This window comes from Apus apus, chromosome 13 (assembly GCF_020740795.1).
Source record: "Apus apus isolate bApuApu2 chromosome 13, bApuApu2.pri.cur, whole genome shotgun sequence".
Taxonomy (NCBI): domain Eukaryota; kingdom Metazoa; phylum Chordata; class Aves; order Apodiformes; family Apodidae; genus Apus; species Apus apus.
The window spans coordinates 13,117,751-13,140,212 of record NC_067294.1 but is presented as its reverse complement, the minus strand read 5'-3'; positions in this window follow the sequence as shown (position 1 = coordinate 13,140,212).

Here is a 22,462-nt window from a genome sequence, read left to right as displayed (position 1 = left end):
GCAACCAGATACAAATGAAATATTTCTAAACCTACTTAAATCTTGGAATTAGTCTGAGTCCTCAGGAAAAAGCTTCTATGAAAAGCTGGTATTGTATTTTTTTTCTGAATTTAATTGGAAACATTTTGCATTGTTACACTAATCATTCCCTTAGGAGAACACAAGACAAAAAATCTGCCAGCAAAACTAATTTCGTTTTTGAGATCTTGATTTGTCAGACATTGTATTTGCAAGCTACATCACAGCTCTACCACACACCAGAAACACTAATTTGTGAAGTTTATAAAAATTCTGTATTTCGAGATTAGAACATGACACTGGTATCACTTACAACAGAATAAAGGCAAAATAGATTTGCCAAAATTCATAAGGTTAGAGAAAAATATGACTGATGGATGTGTGACATAAATCAAATTTTAAACTTTTACTGTAAAGTTGGAATGTCTCACTCCTGAAATAATTCATCCACACTCACAAAACATGACATTATTTCTCTTCTGACTGTCCTAGAAAGACAGGTACTCAGCATAGGTCATAGCCAAAGAAGCATTAATTTACCCTGCCATACTACTTTCAAGTTTTGCTCCAACTACTCATCATTCACTATTTTTGTTAATCTCCTGTGTGTCATGTAGTGTCCCAGGCAGTAGAGCCTAATGGCTAATTAGGCTCTCAATAACAAGCAGCTTGTGTGAATTGTATGTGACTACAGAAATTGTTAACGTTGAGAGTCAAGAAAGTTTGACTGACTGTGACATGGTACTTGGCAGAACTGTAAATGTTCAAAACGGGAAACAAAGAAAGATGAATACCAAATATTTTAAGCAAAGTGTGCCAACAGACAATCTTACGTAGACAATAAGATCTCTGCTCCAGTGTGACAGAACTGACAATAGTAACAGACATTTTCTAAATTTCATTTAAAGCACATTCCGTTCATGTAGATTTTTCATTAAAGAAAGAGGTTAACAATATAAGATACAGGTGCTTTAGCTAATCACAAGGTAACTGTGAACAAGGTTGCTGTGACAAGAAATTTGATTTTAAAAGGCATTTCCTGTAGGGGTAGAGCAAGGCACTCATGCAATGTCAGCTGAATTACTCTGCACAGTTCTGACCACCTATACCCAGCAGGAAAAATTCATCCTTAAATAAACTTGACTATTATCACAATAGTAACAAGGGAACAGAACTTGAACTGTACAATAAACGTGTAGGACAGAAAGGCAAAATGTCAATGAATAATGATGTGAAGTACAACTGAGAGGACCAGTGCACACAAGCAACAGGAAACAATATTGATGCGTAAGAATGCAAACTGGCCAATTAACCAAAAACTTCATAAAAGCTAATACAGCTTTGTAATGATGAAGTGAATTCAAACCACTGAAGAATAAGGTTCCAAAACTAACCTTTTTATGTTTGGACCAAAAAAAATGGCAGGAAATTTAAGAGGAAATTTCTTCACATTAAAATGAAACTATGATCATTTTCTAGCTTTATGCTCCTAATTAAGCTGAGTAGTCAGGTCTCAGTATATTAAACCTAAATACTCTTGAAATACTTGAGCATTATTTTACTTATGCCTTTTTTTTTTACTTTCCTCCTTAAAAATAAAAAAGTTATTTAAGGGAATGTGTCAGGGAATAACAGAAGACAGTTCAGAAACAGCACTCTCTTTTCTGCTATCTTCCCCCATCTTCTGAAACAATAATTTCAAATCACTGGCCTTGATCTCTGCATTTGACTGATATGTCACCTAGTGAGGGTGAAGGACAGGTTGAATTTCCTCGAGTCACCCCCATTCTTTACCTCTTTTTCTTGCGTTCTCTGCAGAGTCTAATTTGGGACTCCCATGCACTAGCAGACAGGGTTCTCCCAAGTAATTTCATTTTTCTCAGCTACAATTAGGGAGACTAACAGGACTCAGACTTGTCCTCAGTCCTATTAATCTCCCTAAGAGGGAAATTTTTATACCACAATAGCAGGTTTTAGAAAACACTGAAGTGCAGTGAATCTTCGTGTGCTCTTCATAAATTGAAACCTTGTCAGCCTGTTCATTTAAACATTTTCTAGTGTTGATAAATACCTGTGAGGGATTACATAAACACAGCAAACCCAATCTAGGATCTGAGTGGAGAGGAAGGCACCTAATAGAGTTTTAATGTTTCTAATATATTTCTCCCATTCAGCACTCAGTAATGTCAGGCTCTCGGAAGAGGACAGCTTGCTCAGCCTCTCATCGTGGAACAGGAAAGCCTGCAAACCTTTCACACACTTCACAGACAGCAAACAAGGAAGACAGAGTGCTGCAGAGCCTGCTCTTCTTTTATGTCTACTTAAGTAACGGTGAGTTCCATGTGCCCCAAGTGACTGTAATGACCTAAAGGAGCTTTTAACATCAGATTCTTCCAGAAGTTAGACATTCATAACCACAGTGAAATAATTCATGTTACCAGTAATTGCTTGCAAAAGAGGTCTGAACAATGCATAAGCCCTCTCTAAAAGCTTCCACTATCATGACTGTTGTCAAGGACTGGCCTTGCACTTACTTTTGCAACAAAAGTGTGTTTTCAGAAGACAGGATTTTCCAGCTACTATCATGGGGAACAGAGCTAGTAATAGAGTGGCCCCTCCTATTTGAGCAACATGGAGATGAGTTGGAAATAGCATAGCAACCCACATTCCAACAAAGGCTGTTTTTAGTATCTGATATAGACTAAAATGTTAGCTCAAATGGTTATCAGGGAGGATGGAGAAGACTGGAGTCACTCTGGGACCTCAGCTGAATCTTGTTGCTATCTACTGAGACTGGGATTCAGGAAGGACAATTCTTTTGAGAGACTGAATGCGTGCACTCAGGTCTGATCACAAAAAATTTTAAAGGCAAAGAAGAGATACACAGAAATGATACCATCATTATGGGATCAAAGCCACATTATGCCCTAGAGCTGATTAATGTACTTATAGGAGTCACAGGGAAATTAAGAAGACATTCAATCCTAATATTCTGCACAAGAACACATCTCCTGGGCACAGAATCAACAAGGCTGATTTTTCGGTCAAGATGGAGCCTCATCTTGATGCAGACTTTGAAGTATGTGTTGAAATCCAGAAATACTTGGCTTCCAGAGAGATTATAGGAAACAAAAGTGGTGTATTTGGAAACACATTTCAAAATGAACTCTGCTTCAAAGCTTGGCTCTGAAAATTTTATAAGATTAAATTTATTTAATTGTAAAAACTGAAGAGGAGAAAAGGAAAGTTTTAGTCAATCAATAAAATTACTTCCATATAAGCAATTTCAAGCCCACTTTCGAGCAATCTTATTTTCATGCAGAAAAAAAAGTTATAAGGCAAATAAAAAGTCTTGGACTAATACGTACTTATTTAAAAGCATTTTTTAGCGCAGCCACTGATCCGAAAGTCAATATTTCACTCAGCTTTAGGACCCAAAAAGAACTGTCTCAAGTATTTGCTCAAAGGACTAAACAAAATCACTTGTTTAATTAATGTGGTTTTCTAGGAGCAGCATACTCAATACATTTGAGAATATCAATGTCTCTTAAGACAGAAGGTTTCTTCAAAAGCTCATCTTAAGAAGACTTCTCTGTACTTCTTTCCTATCCGTGTGTTCCAAGAAACATTTAATGAGCTTCAAAGAGCTACTAAAGAAAAAAGAAGTCTAGCTACTTACTTTCTAGATCTCTATTGAATTTCTTATTAACATATTAATGCTCTGTTTTCTTAAATTTAACTTTAAAGAAAGCAAAAGAACTTTTCAAGTGAAGTCGTAAGACAAGAATGTTAACAGCTTTTTTCACTCTACAAATTCATATACTCATTAAAATTTCTGGGTTTTTTAAGAAAAAAAAGATAGCAATTACAATGTTTCTATTTTTAAAACAAAATCCACTTGACAAACTAAGCTCTTTCTTTGCTGGTTTCTTTGGAATTTTTTCTCTGACAGAAATTAAGTCAATTTTTTGTTTTAATCAGATAAATGGCTCAAAGCATATACTCAAACAAGTACATTTTAACAGTCTTGTATCCATCTACTTGTCCTACATTGAAACAGTGGTAGCTATCCTGAAGAATTCAGCTGTGTCACCTATATGAAGTTCTGTTTTTCTTCTCTCCAAGCCTCCCTCTCCTCTCCCAGCCTTCATATATGAATCTATTTCAGGAGATCTGGTTGAAATAGTCCCTGTAGAGTCCTCCTACTACGGGATCATCAACACTAGCACTTCAGTTTGGATCTGAAGTGGACTTCTACAGTCAGCCTTGAATTCTCCCCACTGACTGAGGTGTGGTTGTTCCACAGCACTATCTCAGAGCATGAACTGGAAAAGGCACTCCAGCCGCAACTGGGCTTTCAATATATGGGCTTAGAGTAAAGCTAGTGCCAACTGAAAACAGACAAACTCAGAAGTATATACAGGTTGGAGACATGTATACACCTACAGGTGTTACTTGGAGAAAAGCTGAAGGTTTCAGAAAGCAAAGAGACTGAAGTGATCACAGATGCACCTACGTGACTAACACTTTTCCTGTGACTTCTTGCCTGCACCTGCTTTATCTTGTTCTTCATAAATTAGTGCCTCTGTGGAGCAGGCTAAAAACCTGCATCACCAGAAACATAATTTTCTGAGGTTCCTTCCTCTAGCTGGGCTTTCTTTTAGCTCTTCCTTAAGTTATCTATTCAGCACACAGTTTCTTTGAGATTCAGACAGAGAAAGTAAATCTATGCTTTGCTTGCCACATGGCTTTTCAGAGGGTAGCCATGATTCAACTCTTCTACCAACAGTTCTGCTCTTGCCTGTTAGCCCTAACTTGGACACTTCCATTCCAATGCCCACATAGGCCTTTTTGTTTTCCTCTTTCCTATGAGGTATCTGTGATAGGCTTGCCCTTTTCCTTGCTTCCACTGGCCAAGGAAAACTAAGATGTCTTTCCCAGATGAGGCAGCAGTATGAGATTTACTAAAGGCTCACCTAAGTGCTCTGTTTTTCTTCAAAAATGAAGCTAGAAGAGGAATTTCAGAAGGTCAAAGCAGAGAAATAAAAAAATCTTCCTCTTGTGACGCAGGCAGCAAAATAAAGCACTGTGATCAGAACAGTACTCCAACCACAATCTGCCACCATGTGGTTATAGTCTCCACAAAGAAATTCCATCAGTGGAACAAAGTTTACATATGACTTATACAGTCACAGTGATTTCAAACAATTGCCATAGACTCACACTCACAAGTGGTTAAGGATAGGTTTACATGAGGAAAGCTTTACTGGTAAACTGTTCAAATACAGATCCTTATTCCCATCTGGTATACATAAGTAAGACCCAAGTAAGGAAATCTCCATCAGTGACGAATGAACTAGTTAGGAATAGGAGGTATGTGGTTATCTTTTTCAAACTAAACTAAACTAGCTTTCTTTGCCTGAAATGAATATTCAAAGTAACAATGATTTTAAGAACATAATTTCTACCAAGACCATGAAGCATTTTCTAAATAGCAAGAAACAAGTACAGCTCTTGAAATGACTCAAATCAGGAATGACTAATGAATTAGTGAATCAAATACAGCAAGCCTGATGTGGGTCTCATGTTTATCTTCCCCTTCCTTTTTGTTTTCCTTTATTTGCACAGTCCACAAGCTGAAAACAGATTTGATTGCTGAAGAAATGTGATAAAAAATAGATAGCCTGATGAGTATTCTAGACCTTAACGCTATATGCACGTTGTAACTAACCAGAGTAAGCATCTTCCTTATTATTTTCTTCCTACTTGCTGTTCAGCTGTGCCCTGCCCAAACTTATTTTCTCTCTATTGGCTGCCCACCACTAACACTACGTTGCAGTGTTAAAGACTACCCAGATTAATAAACATGATTAAATGTTTGTATGATCAACTGCCCAGATATCCCACTTGGCAGTTTTAAAATTCTTTGGTCACTTCAGAAACCACTACAGTCCCTCTCAAAATGTACCTGCACTCTTTGAAGTTCTAAAAAAAGGACAAAACGGTATAAACAAGATGCCCATGGGTATTTTCCTTTTATTTTCCTTCCCTTCAGTAGTTTAAACTATTTCCTCTACCTTGATTATCTACCCATGCAATCTTAGTTGACAGAATAGTCCTTGTTTCCAGACTGAATCGAGCTGCAGAATGCACTATGTCCTATGATCAGTCAACTTGGGCAGATAATAAAAACTAAACACAGTGGTCTCGATATCCCTTTACCTTTGAGATTAAATTACAGGCTCCCAATATCCTCTCAGACTTGGGGCAAATAACATCAAACAACATTTTTTTCCAGCACAACAGTGTCCAGATAAAAGAAAACAGAAGCAACAACAGAGAATAAATCAGTTTAGGCTAGAAGGAAAGACAGGACTTCAGCTATATGAAGCTCAAACAAAATCTGTTGGGGCAGGAGGACCAAATAAAGGATTCAGAATCTGGATTCATAATGCATGTGAATAGCAACCATAAGTGAGGAGATTCTGACAAAGAAAATTTTACAGGTCAGCATACAAGCTGTTCAATGTAAAGTTAATGTCTCATAAAAAAAAAAAAAAGTGTTTACATGATACTAAAAATTAAAATGTATGTTAAATGTGCTACAGTGCCCTGGTATAGGAGAAAAACAGATGGAGCTTTCTCTCGTCAAACCTCAACTTGAAAGACACAAGCCTTGCAAAGCTGAAGCTTAGTTGGTGGTGCACTTCGTGTCCTTCATCTAAAATATTCTGTCACTTTTAATTTTGTATCTTGTTTACTTTCTCTGTTACAAAAGAACTGGGACTTGTTTTTAGCAGCTCTGATTAAGTTTCTATTGATTTTTGAGATAGGAAATGGAACTTTCAGATTTCCCACATGAATTTAAAGCAAGTCAGATATTAACCTCGAGGTAAAACATCTGCCATGACATTCAAAGAATAGACAAGTATTATCTTGCTGAAAATGGCATCTGTGCTCAAAGCTCAGTGCTTGGCATTTGGATTTTCAGAAAAACGCAAGCAGTAGGACTGTATTTTTACATGTGTAAAATCACTCATAAATACACCCACATTTATTAAAATTTACATTCATTCATATATGTATGACTGCACATACATGAAAACATCCTTTATATACACACATTTTAACTATTGAAGTGCTAATAGATAAAGTGAGTTGGTGTCAAGAGGAATTAAGAAGAATCTGAAAGCCAATGCAGAGCTGAAAAGAGACTTTTTACATCACTTGTTTTGTACCTAAGCATATAAAGTGTCTCAACTATTTTTGAGGATCAATGACCCCTTTCTCATCCTGTAACAACTGCCAACATGTACACACACTTTGTGGTTTTTAACTTTCATTACCAGACTTATCACTCTTATAGGTAGCAGCACACAGTATTTAGTAGACCAACATATAATAAATATGCATAATAATCTGAAATATACGTCACATGTGACAACTACCAAGCTGAAGGCTATTACCCTTGGACTGGTTTTGCCACCATAGTAGCTGTCTTCGCTTAGCCCACATCCAGGGCCCAACTGAAGCAGCTGCTCTCTCCCCTGGTGACCCTGCCTCAGCCAAGAAGGGAATCAGGAAGAGAAGCACCATGGGTTGAAATATAAATAGATTTAACGAAACAGCACAACTAGTAGAAAAACCAACATCAAGTACCTCAGTCTAGTGGTGAGGGAGGGAGCAGCAGGCCGAGAGGGAGGAGCCCCAGGAGCTGGAGCTGCCCCCTCAGCACAGCTCCCCTTTCTCCTGAGCCTGAGGTGAGGGGTGGGACAGCCCTGGGGGCAGCCGGGGCAGCTGCCCTGCCTGGAGCTCCCGCCTGACTGAGGCTGCCAAGGGCCTGCCCTGCTGGCCCAGGAAACCAGGACAGTTGATTTCTTTCATCTAGTTGTCTGTAGATGTATGTGATCTTGGTGAATATTTCCAGACTATGCACATTTGGGAAGACTCTGAAAACAAAGCCCATCCAAAATGAAAGAAAAATTCAGACAAAAAAAAAAATAAATCTTTAGAGACGGAGCTGAAACATTCCAATTCTTTTCTTGTGAAACATCAGTGACTCTCACAACTTACTGGTGTTTAAAATATATTGTGTCTATCAAAGCCAGAATGTGCCAACTGTTCTATCCAACAAACAAGTAAAGGGAACATTTCCAATTATGTTTTAAGGACATTAAAAAGTAAATTATGCCCACTATCTTATCACAAGAAGAGTTACCCCATTGAGCTTCACATCTCTCTGGAGACAAACAGGGAATGTTCCTATCAATGCCCTTGGCAACAGCATTACTCTGCAGCTGGTTAAACTCTGGTCAATATGCTGAGGCCTATTAAAAAGACAGCTGGTCAATGCATTCAAACACCCTTGTAAAACAGCTTTGATCAACAGAGTAGAACATGTTAGAAATGCATAAAGAAAAAAAAAAATAGATGCCTTTATAAATGACTTAATCTTCTAGTGCTGAACGTTAGTGTTAAAGCTGGCACCAGAAAGATGGTAAGTTAAAAGATGTTTGAGGGACTTTAGGAAATGTTCTAATCCAAGAAAATCAGCTTCTAACTAAAAGGAAGTTGGGAAATATAAAACAATTCAGTAAACTTGCATGAACCTGAATTCTAAAGTTAAATAAAACAATTGTAGACCAGGTAAATCATGTTGTAGAAGGTCTTCAAAAAGGCACTTTTGGAAACATGAAAGCATACCTGTATTAAAATGTCAAGGTGTCTTTAGTAACAGCTGACCCAGGCACCAAGCCATGAAAGATATCAAAGGTCAAAACTATGAGCAGGTGAAAATAAACAAATATAAATAAATTTAGCATCTATTACTGTTTGTGAGTCTGCATTATGGCCATATTCTGCATAGCAATTAAAAGTTTAAAATCTTATGAGACATTTCTACAGCTCCAAACTGTTTTTACATTTTCTGAAAAACTGAAACTGTGTAATCATTTTCCTTAGCAGTGACTCAGGAAGCCTCAGGTTTTCCCTGTTCAATACAAGGCACACTTTTGCGCCCCAGATTTTTGGAAAAGGATAAAACTATACTTAAAATCAGACCTCTTACCACAATTAAATGTGCTGTGCTTTTCCATAGCAAACTTCAGATGTTAAAAGATGGGGGGTGTGTGAAAGATTGTATGAGTTGCAGAATATATAATAAAAATGTAATAAATACATAGCATGAAAAATGGCACCAATGATTTCCATGTGTGCACCTGCACATAACAAGATAGATCATTTGTGTGGGAGTAGTAACACTACTCCTAACAACATGTTTGTGGGACTGTACTTAACAAATGACCCAGCCATTAAACCAGATGGCTGAAATGAAGCACTTAATTTTTAAAAAAAAACAACACAAAAACAACAAAGAAAAAAACCTTGCAAAGGTGTTGGGGAAAATTCTCTACTATACATTTTAATCTCAGGATGAAATAATTTAAATATAGCTTTCTGTGAACAGTCATACCAGTCAGGCAACAAGAAAAATACCAATCAAATTATATGACTAATCAGTTTTAAGTTGTGCACGCCTATGTATTTGAATTTCAGCTGCCAGTCTGGAAAAAGTGCCTCAAAGCTTTAAGGAACATTCAAGAAAAGGGCTACATGGTCATGGAAATTTTATAATGAGATACTGATGAGAAACAACCATCTTAATATGAATGGCTCAGACCAGATTATTTAAACAACTTGAAAAACAAGAATTAGAAACAACTGCTCCTAATGGTTAGTTTTATGGAATGGACAGTTTTATGGAATCTCTGGTGAAAACACAATACTTGGATGTTGGATAATGTTTCTATAAAAAGCAGAGATTCAAATATTAATGAAAATTTAGAAAGAAAATCCTTAATCTGAATTAAGATTAAGAATTGCATGCACTAGAAATGCATCTCCACAAATGTTCTTCAGGCTGGAGTGATGTATATGCTTTGACTTTCTAGTTTAATGTATCTCACTGAATTCTAGTAGTTGACAATTAACCCTTTTCAACACAGATGGAAAATATTTATTTCAGGTGTAAATAAATTGAAAAATATTTTTAAAAGACCAGCATAAAAAGTAAAGTGTATTTTGAAAAGTACAAGCCAGGTAAAACCAATTTTTTTCTGTCTACATGGAAGGCAATTCAAGTGCTTTCTTGACACCTTACAATGAGTAAAAAGCCACCCAAGAAATACTTAGTTCATTTACTCTCATTTCTGTAAATAGGCACAACATTAATCCATGACAGTATTATTAAGCCTAAAGTTTGGAAAGTGTTTTGAGATCTTGAAGTTCTGAGTTCCAGAAATGGTAAAACTACTGTTACTATTTTAACTTTAATTTCACAAAAAGATTAAAATGCACTGCCATGCAATATAGATCATTAAATTCATTAAACACAGATTTGTTTCTAATCAAAGTTAATTTTTAACACCAACTTTCGTACACTCTTCCAAAATATTCTCACAACTTACTTTCAGTGAATATGGTGACACTCCTGGGAATAGATATATGGAAGATATTATTCTGTTGTTAATGAAGTATACAGGAGAAAGTCATTAAATACCGGGACACATTCAATCTGTTCAAATCTGTGTAAGTACTGGCACTATGCACATTTTCATTCCAGGTCTCATACACTGTTTCTAAAGTACTTTACCAACAAACAACATGAAGGAGTGTTAAGGCCATTTATACTTACGACAAAGTCTAAATCAGTAGAGGTATCAAACAGCAAGTTAATACAAAGCTATTTTCCGACCTCCTTTTATTGGTTTGCAATGATCAAGTAACTGATCAATTGAACAAGTACTATACTCTTTGCCAAAGAATGAACAAGATTTCTCTAATGAAAAATGATAAAGTGAAATAAGCATGTTAATCAGTGAAGCCAAGAAATTTATTATACCATAAGGAATAATTTAAGCTTATTTTTGCAAATAGTCCCACCCTGAATTAATGAGACCAAAATATTCAGTGAAATAAGAAATCTTTTCCTGCTGCCTGTGGCTCACTTTTGGCATTCACATTCCAGAGATATATACAGTAATTGAAGTTTCAAAAAAAACCTGAGACATGATTCTAAGTCCTGCGTACGAATAATAAAAAATACACTGGATTTTGTTGCTTTAGTTTTTCCCAGAATGCTGTTATTTAATTTCATGCAAAGGAGGCATAAAACACACAGTTCTTAATTAGTTCTTGATACAGCTTATCTGCTTTTATGAGGGTTTGTCAGCACAGCATGAATCAGAATCTTAGGAGACCACTACTTAGCTTGAGTTTATGCATGATTTGTCTTTAAAAACAGATTGCTTTGAATTGTTGGATCGCAGAGTAATTGCTGACACTATGGACTTTATCTATATAACAGGTCAAATGTGATGGGGATGCTGCCTTTTCAAGTGCAGTATTTATCATTGGGATGACAAAGCTTTGCATGTATTTAAGACCATAAATGGCACACATTTGCAGGGATTTATGTTAGGAAGTTTGGAAGCCATTTATCAGTTGAAAAACAGAAATGGCAATCAAATACAAATGAGGAAAAATACCAAATGAGTTTCCACTGCTATATTATTTTGTGGATTACAGATACTGCCAGCAGTAATCTCAAACTCCCAAAGTGCTTCTCAAAAGCATGATAAACTCCCACAACACCCTCGTGGAGAAGGTAAATGTTATCTAAACATTTTACAGGTGAGGCTGACACTGTACCAGAAGGCTTCACCCAGTGCAATAGACTGTTTGATAATGCAAGAGGAGCGTATGTGTGTCTCACACACTCTAAGTGTGCTCACTCGGGATAGCTCTGCTTCTTCTAGCAGTTTCTGCACAGCCCTCAGACCTTTGCATCGGATGCTCTGCGAAGGGGTATGCTCAGCACTCAGGCAGCTGAAGGGGACAAAGAGTTTTATGCTTGCCAATCATTCCTTGGCCACTAACCAGCATGTGGACTGGGCAGTTTCATGCTGTGATGTACCTGGTGTTCTTCTGGAAAGGGAGGAGAATGACAAGTCATCTCTCTCATGCTAAGAATGCACAACCAGCCTCCAGCCCAATCATCTACACCAGTATTACAGCTTCAGCTTAGGCATTTTCCCTGCCATTGCACAGGCTAACAGGATCTGCCCAGAAACAGAGAAAATTTTGCTTTATTGCTTGTATTACTAATCTAAAAAACAATGAAGGAAAAATTGTTTTCCATTTGTAATTCCCCTGCAATATTTTGTAAACTGTACCCGTATGTCGCTTTTTGGCATAATCACAGTAATGGCAAAGACATTTCTCTGGGAGGGTTGCGGTTTCTTCCCAGGGAATCCTAAAACACTCTACATTCATGGCCATGATCCTGCAACTGCTGGGCATGAAGAACTCCCTGTGGCTCCAGTGGGAGTTCTGCTTGAAAGGTTTTGAAGCTTTCAGCAATATTAGACTGTACCAGTCACCTGAGAAATTTGTGAATGTGCCAGCGAATATGGAGCACAGGAAACCACTCCTCTTACAACATGTGTCACAGGATCTTTTATCCATACAGAGTACACAGATTTTCTGAGAGTGAGTCAAACTACATAGATGCAACAATTGCCAGACACTCAACCACAGCAATTGCACTGTCGTACAGCTTAGCTCTGCCACACAAGGATGTGTCATTGTGTTCTTAGTCAGACCCAATATGGCCAGGACATGAAATATGGGGTGCTGCTAACTGCCACTGCTTTAAAAATAAGAAATTGAAGACAAATGATAACACTTAGCTAGAGTAAAACTCCTCAAGTCCAAAACTTTGGCGAAAGTGTGAGGCACATTTGCACAGACATGATGAGTGAGACTACTTCCAAACCTCAGGGTGGGTACACAGTGTCTTGCAAAATATTCTCAAGTTTGAATTTAGGCATCTTCTTTCAGACACCAAAGATTAGATTGCTGTAATTTAAAATCTACAATGCTGCATATAATTATTACTTTAGTTATCTTCTGTGTTGTCAAGCACACAAAGAGACTGCATGGGAAAAGGCAGTATTGTGTGGAAAACAGAATGCCACTTTCTAATCTGGAATGCTTATTACAGAATCTTACAGAATCCTAGGGGTTGGAAGGGACCTCAAAAGATCATCTAGTCCAACCCCCCTGCCAGAGCAGGATCACCCAGAGCACATCACACAGGAACGCGTTGAGGCGGGTTTTGCATGTCTCCAAAGAAGGAGACTCCACAACCTCTCTGGGCAGCCTGTCCCAGTGCTCTGTCACTCTCCCAGAAAAGAAGTTTTTTCTGACGTTTACATGGAACCTCCTATGCTCCAGTTTGCACCCATTACCCTTTGTCTTATCACTGGACATCACTGTAAAAAGCCTGGCTCCATCCTCCAAACACTTGCCCTTAATTATTTGTAAACACTGATGAGGTCGCCCCTCAGTCTCCTCTTTATACCACATCTTTTACCACATTATAGTCCACATATTTGTGATGCAATTAAAGGTTGTGTAAACATGGAAGCAGAGAACAGATGAATGTAACATGCCTGAGCAACTTCACAGAATCACAGAATCGTTCTGATTGGAAAAGACCTTTAAGATCATCAAGCCCAAACACAACTTAACTCTACCAACCATTAACATAACTCTACCAAGTCCATGCATTTCCATCGGGAAGCTCAGAGAACTGGCTTCCTTTGCACAGGTTTTGTTTTCCTTGTCAGGGCAATATTTTGATGACTGTTTTTTACATTGAAGAAATTTGCCAGAATTTACAATCTACTCTTTAATTTCTGAAACTAATGCTCGTTTCAGTGGAATAATTGCAGAACAGCAGCAAAACTTTCAACACTGCTGCAACATGTTGCTATGCTGGGATGCATACAGAAATTACTGGTTCTCAAGGATCTAATGAGAGCCACTTTGAAAAATCACGTACATTTCAAACTGCAATCCAGGTTCGGGGTTTTCAGCACTGATCAGATTAACTGTCCATTTAGTCCAACTTATATAATTCTTCTAACTTCTTCACTACCAGAGAGCAAGCATATGAATCAAGGCACAATTATGTCTTGTGGCTGACTAAAGTCTAAATGGTTTGTATTTGTTACTAAGATACTGTTTGGCTTGTGGCACTAGTGTTTCATCACATTTAGCTGCAAATAACTTCACATGGGCATGGAGTTCTTAGCACTTTGCTCTAATTTGGTCCACACAATTATCAGAAATCCCTGCCTGTTGCAATACTCTTACAGAGCTCATGTCACAACCTGCACAAAATATGTATTCTTGTAGAACACATAAAATTGCCTATTAAAGCTAAAGCAAAACAGTGTTCTAATTATATGAGCATATATAACTGAAGAGATCCATTTATTGAAAGAGCAATGCTAAAAATAGTTCTCAGTTTTCCCTAGAAAGAGAAAGATACCAATGAATTGAAGTTGCAATTTAGAAAGGATTTATACTTGAAAAAAAAAAAAAAAAAAAAAAAAGAGGAGGGAAAAGTTATAGCATAAGATGGATTTAACTCCTGAGACCTGATGCTACAAGGCAGAGGTTTGTTTGTTCCATGATACAGAAGGAATCTGGTTATGTGTATTTCTAAAATAATTGAGTAAAATAATGCATTCAGTGCAGCCAATGAGAGTTTTTCCATGTACTTACAGAGTCAAGATTTCACTATTTCTCTACAACTGACTATATAGCCTATGTAATGCCTGTCCTTTCCAGGCAAAAATATTTGAATTCTTTCATTCATGGTATTCCTGCTTGTCACATATGTGCCACAGATGTAGGAAGCACATATATTATTTATATTGTTAGCATTTAAATTGTGCAATAACTCTTACTGTCAAACTTTGACTACAGAATGAAATGGAGGAAGACAAATAACATACCTTCTATTTTTCTTGGCAATAAACTGCAAGGAAATATACACCACAAAATTGGCTACATTATTAAAATACTTGACACACGATATTAAAATATTTACTCGATATTCAAATAGTTAATGACGATTGCTGGCCCACACCAAACTACTGTGGCTTTTATCAAGAGGACTTTCTAGCAGTATCATAAAATGTTCCTTTGATGTGGCAACAGAAATCTAGTAATGGAGTATCATGACAGCTTCGTCTGCTACAATTCAAAATTTGGCCTTTCATCATTGTTATAATTTAACTCAGTTAAAATACTGATTTAGTAGCATACACAGAAGATTTACTTCTAAACCTGCAAGAGGAGAGGAAAACCATTTTTTGGGCAAACGAAAGCTGTGTAACACCAAGCACATTACAACTAATTGCCAATTAATTTAGACATCAAACATATTGTATTATATTCTTTTGCAAGCTGAAGAATGTGACATGTAAAAGTTCAGATTCAGCTGTCATTTTATAATTATACAGGACATGAGCTAAGACTTTTGTGAAATCCTTTTGTGAAGGACTATTTCTGATCAAATATACAAGGGCTACAAACGAAAGAACCCTTCCAGTGAAATGTCATATGGACTTGGACATACGGATTTTACTTAAGTGAAAACTGAAAACGAGACTGAAAACCAGATAGCAGTATTATTATCAAGTTAGCTAAGAGAAAAATTTTGTCATACGCTTATTTTAGAGTCAGAGGGTTTTGTTGCTGAGAGCCATCACTTCTTATTGCCAAAACGTCCTTTGTTGTACATGAATAAACTCCATCTAAACATATCATTAATAAAGACACAACTTAGGTCTTCTACATTTTCCTTTCAACATGCTCTAAGTTTCCATCTAGAACATGGCATGAAGAAAAATGAAAGCTCTATGCAGTATAATAAACATTTCCATAGAAGTCTATACAGTATTTCTGCTTTACATCATGTTTCATTTATCAAACTGAATTAGGCTTTTGAAAGAGAGGGAAATACAGCTTTGCAGTTCAGTGCCTTTTCTAGTCTTTTCTTGCAAGAAGAAAATTGCTTAATGTCATTTCAAGTTCATCCTGTTCCATACACACATGTACACAGAGCTAGGGGTAATTCAGTTACACAGTTCAACATCTCCTTTCTCACAGATGGTAAATGTGCAGACTTTTCCCTCAAGGAAAAAAACCCTCTTCTATAAAATAATTGTATATTCTGCTCAGATTTTTTTTTTCTTTTCACTGATGCTCTTGTATTGTTGTTATACCCTGTCAGGCCAGTAATTAGCATTCAGGCTCTATCTGACACAAACGCAGCTCTCAATTTTCCTTAAAAATCCTTTAGCACATGGATGATAAGTTAAATAATGTGAGCCACTAAGAGGGGAAAATTCCTAAAAAATGAAAAGAGAAAGAACAAATAAAAAAACATGAGACAGTGAATTACCACAGCCTGCTTTTGTCATGCAGTCAATGCATGGCTCTTGTTCAGTGAACTGCATGGAGCTAATCCTACTGTGTGGAATAAGCTTTCAGAATGCTACAGCTGTCTCCTGCAGTTCACCTTTGCTTTTCCAGCACAAATATCTATATCCTCTTCCCAGTCTCACCTTTCTCCCAAAATTCTAAGGTACCTGGTGTATCTGAATTTCCCTCTGTTAAGCAAACTGATTGCCCCTCCTCCTTCTTCAGGTCTCTCTAGTGAATAAACATTTATTGTCTCAGATTAGTCATTTCTTGAACACTCTGTCACATACAATACTTATGATATTGTGCTGAACTATTCTAACTTTATTATATTGCTCTTGGTAAGACAATAATGTTACCTTAGAGCTATGTGCATATGACAGTGCTGTCACTGCAAATAATAAGAAAGAGAATTTTCCTTGTAGTTCAGACAAGCTCCTCCTTTCCAGTAAATTCTCCTTTAAACAATCAGTGTGATCACAGACCAGTCCTAGCGCAGCAATTATACCAGACGTAGTACCATCACATAGTTTTTTGCTGAAACTGTACCCTGGCACACAGTTGTGCTTTCAGGTCAAGTCAGGCAGGATGTGCTGCAGACAAGACAGGCACACTCACACCGTGTCACCAATCCATCTTACCAGAGATCAGGAGCCAGCGTTTTCTGCCTTTGCATACACATAGCGATGCAAGAGGCAGAGTAGCAACCTGTACTGAAACTGGTGGTTCAGCATCATCCCAGCATCCTAGAGATAACTTGGAAATGACAACAAGAGGCTTGTGCCTTGATACCAAATTAGTATGAAAGATTTCTAGGCCAGAGAACTCCGAAGTCCAATGGTCCTCAGCAGTCATGCAACAAGGTACAGAGTCAATGACCTCTTAAGGGTCTATGGCTTGATATAATACCTCAATACTAGAAGTTTTAACTTTGTGATGTCAAAAGGCATTTACCCTAACACCTGTACAGGCAACCTCTGCTTTAGTATCAGGCCAGCAATTTACTGATTCTGAACACAGATCTCAGATCTGTCTATTGATTTGCAAGCAAGAAACGTTCAGCCAGTAGTGTCACAGTATGTTATGGCCTATAAACAAAATCAATGATTACGGCAAACTGTCAGAACATGCAGAAAGGTAGGTAAGTATGGAGTGCTGCTCCATGGAATCACAGAACTATTCAGGTTGGAAAAGACCCTTGGGATCACTGAGTTCAACCATCATTCCTAATCTACAAAGTTCTCTCCTAAACCATATCCACCAACACCACATCCAAACCACCCTTCAACACATCCAGGCACGGTGACTCAACCACCTCCCTGGGCAGCCTGTTCCAGTCCCTAACCACTCTTTCTGTGAACATTTTTTTTTTCCTAATGTCCAGTCTGAACCTGCCCTGTTGCAGCTTGAAGCCATTCCCTCTTGTTCTGTCACTAGTTACCTGTGAAAAGAGACCAGCACCAACCTCTCTATAATGGCCTTTCAGGTGGTTGTAGAGACTGATGAGGTCTCCCCTCAGCCTCCTCTTTCTCAAACTAAACATTCCCAGCTCCTTCAAGCTCCCTCTTCATAAGATTGATTCTCTAGGCCCTTCACCAGCTCCGTTGCCCTCCTCTGTCCTTGCTCCAGCACCTCAACATCTCTCTTGAATTGAGTTGCCCAAAACTGGACACAATACTCCAGGTGTGGCCTCACCAGTGCTGAGTACAGGGGGACAATCACCTCTCTACTTCTGCTGGTCACACTATTTCTAATACAAGCCAGGATGCTATTGGCTTTCTTGGCCACCTGGGCTCACATCTGCACTGGTTCAATTCCACCCACCGGCAGCTAAAGCTGAGGAGCTACTGAACACTCAGAAAGCCCAGTATCAAACACAATATGAAGTTCTCAGATATGACATCTTCACACAAAAGGTACTGAGCTGTTAACAGAGATGTGTGACTTAAAGTAAGAACACCAAATGTATGCTGGTATTAATTACTGCTCTAGCCTAGCACTATATGCCTTGACATTAATCTGAGATCCTAGAAAAATGCATTCAGTTCACCAAAAGTGTGTGTGAGAGAGATCTGTTCAGACCACTGACACAAAGGTGTTGAGTAAGAAGTCCCTGGAGATCTATATTTGTACATTAGCTTTCCACAGCTGAGGTAACACTGCAAGTGTGAGCATAGTATGATTCATGCTTTATTTCACTCCCCAGACACACTGTCTGAGGCCTCCAGCCAGATAATTGTCCACAGGTGGGAGAAACTCAGTTGATAGAAACCACTGCTAATCAAATGTAATTTCCATCTGTAAAATGCAGTCTTAGAATTATTCAAGTATTGAAGAAATATTGGATGAGAACAGATATCTCATTCAGAGTGGATTCTTATGAAAGTGAGATAAGTGTGGGGACGGCTGCACCAGGTAATTCTGACCACACTCAGTGTAATTTGCACTATTTTCAGAAGCTGAACAGATTTAAAACAACCTGGGTTCTCATGCATGTGGTGGTGCAGACCCCCCCGCTCACTGAGCCACCTTGCAATGTTAACACCAGCCAACATTGTTCTTGATTCAGTCACAAGGGCGATGAGCCCAACATTGTTCTTGTTCTGATAATAAGTGCATATAAATAGCAATCCTGAAATGAGGCCCTTTGGAGCTCTCCAGGATCCCAGCAAGCTGCTACCCCCATGTTTCACCAAGGAAGCTTGTCTATCCAATGGGAAAGCATAAGTAGTCTGCTATTTCTCATATATGCGGCAAATGCATCAAATTATATTAATTTACTATAATTTGATCTCGCAGATGAATCAGCAGTACGTTTAATTGCAACTTCTTTTTGTGCAGTTTGACAATCACTAGATATCAAAATGTAACATTTTAATACAGTTTAACCTCTGTATCACTGTGTGTCTGTATGAAGCAATTTACTTTAAAACCTGTTAAATCTTTAATTGAACCACTGTCCTTGATTATAACAAATTGTTGCTTATTAATCAAGTAAGTATTGTTAGAAAACCATATCATCCACTTTTGTGATTCACTATAATAGTGTCACTCAACCTCAAATTGAAACTGAAATTACCCTTTCCTGATATCTCTCTTAGTGTTTCTTTAAGCAATCCAAAGACCTTTCACTCCTCTCTGCAACAATGTGTTAATTGAGTCCTGCATTTTTTTCCTTAATAACTGACTGGGATGCTTTACGAATCACTACAGCTGTAACATTCAAATATCTAACACAACCAGCATCTGACACAAGGAGCATCATACTAAGAAAACAAACTTAGTCCTGTATTTAAAAAAAAAAAAGTGGAAAAATAATGCTCAAATCCTTTCTGATTCTGCGTATCACAGACCTAGAAGCTTTTAGGATTATTTTGGTAATTTGGAGTGCTTTCTCCTCTCATAGTAATAACTTCATCATAGAATCATATATGTTGGAATCAACAACCTCACTGAGCAACCCATTCCACTTCCTCACCACCCTTATAGTGAAAAATTTCATTCTAATATCTAACCTAAATCTCCCCCCTCTCAGTTTAAAACCATTACCATCATTTACTAGGTAAACCAGGAAAGAGGATTAGGGATTCTGTTAGTCTGGGATTTATGGCTACAATGGATTTAAACTCATGAAAACCATCTGCCACAGCACCCAAGAGGAAACTATTACATACTCAAAAAAAACCCAACCTTAGTGATGTATTTTCTGCTTTTTGCAATAGAAGCAAAGTTGTGCCTCCTTCTGACCTCTAGGTTCAAACTTTAAACATTGTTTATTTATTACCAAGTTAATACAATGACCTTCAGAACACATTTCTGGAGTATCCGCTTACATGTTCATACTTCTCAAGCAGTAGAATTCCCTTTTCCTGGGATGTCAGAAGTCCAGAGAGCCAAAAGGGGGTCCTGCTGGTAGGACTGAGAGGGACGAATGTTCAGACTTGACATTGCTGCTAAGCCCAGAGGCCATATGGCTCTCAGTTGCCTCTGTGTAATTTTAGGTGGCAATATATCACAATGTCAGGCAGTATCTCAACGACATTTCATCTCAATGATTCCCCCACAGTTCACATCAGGCACAGGAACCATTTTTCACAGAAGATGTATACTGTATAAATAGTAAGATGCATATGCATCTGAGTATGGCGATACTAACTTGTGCTGGGGACTGGCTTCACTGAACAGCCACTTTTTTTCTGAAAATGCCACTGGTTTTCTAGCGTTCCCCTAAAAATATTGAGGCTAATCCTAAACAGGCTCTGTAGAAACAAGTATAGGAAACTACAGTGATAATGCTGTTACCTCCAAAGGCACATTTTATGGAGAAAACATCCTGAGACATCCTCTGTTTTAGCTGTTGTATGGATTTCTTGGAGAAGTGGATGGTTAGGCTCTGAACTAGCAGAATTCTCCGTATACCAAAACACCTAGTTCTTTGTTATTTTAAATGTTAGTTCCTCTAGTTTCTCTTTATAAACTTATTAAACAAACATTTTAAATTATATATTTAACATCCATCAATGTTTCTATCTAGAGTTCTGCAAGATGAATGGACAGAAATTTCTGACTACTAAAAGTACCCATTTCCCATATTTGATCAAGCTTCTTCTGTCATGTATCTGAAAAAGCAGATCTAGATAATATCACATTTCTCTGGATAGTGCACTGACCTTTGTAAAACAACCTACCAGAGATTATTCTTCTTACACAAAACACCAATTTTTCTGATGCCTTCAAGGCAAAAGGTGTAGGCACCCCATTTCTCCAAGTAGCAAAAGAAAATTATATTCAGATATTTATTGAAGGATAGCTTTGCTAACTGATCACTTCCATTTATTCTAATGGCAACATGTTGCTCCTCCAGCAATTAATACAATGAACATGGCCCATACCAGGGAAAAATGCTGACCAAATGAGAACAAGTGAGCCAATACCTTTTCCAAGCATGTAATGCATTAAGTGACAGCATAATTAATCCTCAGTACATAATCAATGAGGAACAGTAAGGTCTTGTGAAAAATTGAAGACACCAGAATGAGACTGAATTTTCTCTGAGCTAAAATGTGTAGTCACTAGTCAATGAATCCTCCCTCAGGAGCCTGTAACAAATACAAAGAACCAGCTCAAGGACAGCCAGAGTTGTAAATTGAGAGCTATAAAAAAATAATAATATAATGACTGTGCCAGCATGTTTATAATTTATAGGTTGGAGTTACACGTGAGAAACAGGGGTTAGCAGTCTGTTATAATCTGAACTTGAGTCAGTAAAGCACTGTGGAAGCACTAAATCACCACTTCTCACATTGCATGCAGTTTAAAAACATATAATAAAACTATCAGACAAAGCCAGTTTCTTTTAGGGTTTGAAACTGGAGCTGTGGATGCCAATTTGTTAAAAGTTAGAGCTCTGCTATAGAGTCCAGCAAAGGGAAGCTCTTAATTTTGTTACAATCTTTTTCCTTTGTGTTGGATGCTCGCTATGAAAGTACAAAAAGCACAGGGGTCTTTTTCTCATAAATGAGGTAGGGAAGAAACTAAGAGTTCCATTTCACAATAAATTTTAGCTTTCTCAAATTCAATTCCATGTTGCTAGCCTAATTCAAGGTACCGAAAAAACTTTGAATATGCATTTAAATAGACTGAAAGTGGAGCCTTCAATCCTATGCAGTGCTGAGTTTCAAATTCCCTTCTCACAGTGGGTGTTTGGGGTAGAGCAAATTAAGAGTCTAGCAGGATTCTGTAAATAGAGGAGGCTGCCTCATCATGCTCTGCTGGGACTGAGCAGCTGTTCCAAAAGGGCTGATATGAAGGTTTTGGGCTGTTTTCTTGGAAGTGATTTTCCTTAGAGAAAAGTGAATTAAATGGAGCAACTAGGAATGCATTTGCCAATAACTGGACAGATAGCAGTAAACCTCTCTTACTTTTTTTTTCTGTCTTTCATCTTTCAAAGTTTCCCATGCTACCAATGAGCAGAGAAGTTGCTTTTGCCAATCAGTTTTCTTACATCCTTTACTATGCATAGGAAGGTACTGGAACACAGTATATAAAGAGACCTATATCCATTCAGACTTTCCCTTAATGATAAAGTATAGCTACAAATACC